Raw genomic sequence first — 1,309 nt, 5'->3', positions numbered from 1 at the left:
GAATTTGTGCACTGGGCCCCAAGTATGTATGTGTGTGTGTGTGTGTGTGTGTGTGTGTGTATACACACACATATATGTATATGTATATGTATATATGTATATATATAGTATTGTGGTTTTTTCACTTTATAATAGTGTTTAGTTTTTTCTCTTTTATTAATTCACAGAAACAGTAGTAATAATAACAATAATAATGGCCAATATTTATTGAGTACCTGCTTACCATATGCCAGGCACTATTTTAAGCAATTTATATATAATAATTCATATAGTCTTTACAATATTCTTTACAATGGGCACTATTAATATCTCTGCTTTATAGATGAAGAAACTGAAGCACAGGCATCGAATCTACACACTAAGTCACATACTAGTAAGTGGCAAAGCTGGGTGGTTTCAATCTAGAAGGCCATATGCTTGAACTACCTTCCTCTCCTACCTCTAGTTCTACTTCTTTCATATTTAATGAAATAAGGTAGTAATATATTACCCTTTCCAATCCGTTCTCTCTCCTTTTTCCCTTTTCCCCTCTCTTTCACGCTCTTCTTTTTGCTACAATTTGTTGACTACCTACTCTGTGTTCCAAACTATGCAGGGTTCTATATATACAAAGGCAAATGTATATATATATAAAAAAAACAGCATACAGAGAAATTTAAGGGAACACAGAGGAGGAACATCTAACCAAAATGGAGAGATGGGGGTCAAACAAGTCTTTCTGTAATAGATGATCTTGAGCAGTTTTGAAGGGTGAATAGGAATTAACTACTGAGACACAAGCAAGGCTAAGAGGAAACAAACAGGCTCTGGAGTCAGATCTAAGTTCATTCAAATCAGGTTCTGTGTGACCTTGAGCAAGTTACTTAAAATTCCAGCCTCATGTCTCTCACATAGAATGGACAGCATAACACCTACTTTTCATGACTATTATGCAAATTAAGAATGATGACTATGTATGAAAAAATGCTCAAAATCACTGATCATCAGAGAGATGCAAATTGAAATGACAATGAGGTATCACCTAACACCTGTCAGAATGGCTACCATCAACAAATGACAAGTGCTGGTGGGAATATGGAGGAAAGGGAACTCTAGTACACTTCTGGTGGGAAGGCAGACTGGTGCAGCTATTACGGAATTTCCTCAAGAAATTAAATATGGTACTGACCCAGTGATCCTACTTCTAGGAATATATCCTAAGAAACCCTAAACACCCATCAGAAAGAATGTACGCACCCTTATGCTCATAGCAGCACAATTTACAATAGTTAAGCTCTGGAAACAGCCCAAGTGCCCATCAGTAGCAGAG

This window comes from Myotis davidii, unplaced genomic scaffold, assembly GCF_000327345.1.
Source record: "Myotis davidii unplaced genomic scaffold, ASM32734v1 scaffold534, whole genome shotgun sequence".
Taxonomy (NCBI): domain Eukaryota; kingdom Metazoa; phylum Chordata; class Mammalia; order Chiroptera; family Vespertilionidae; genus Myotis; species Myotis davidii.
The sequence above is the reverse complement of the archived record's forward strand: the minus strand, read 5'-3'. Positions refer to the sequence as shown.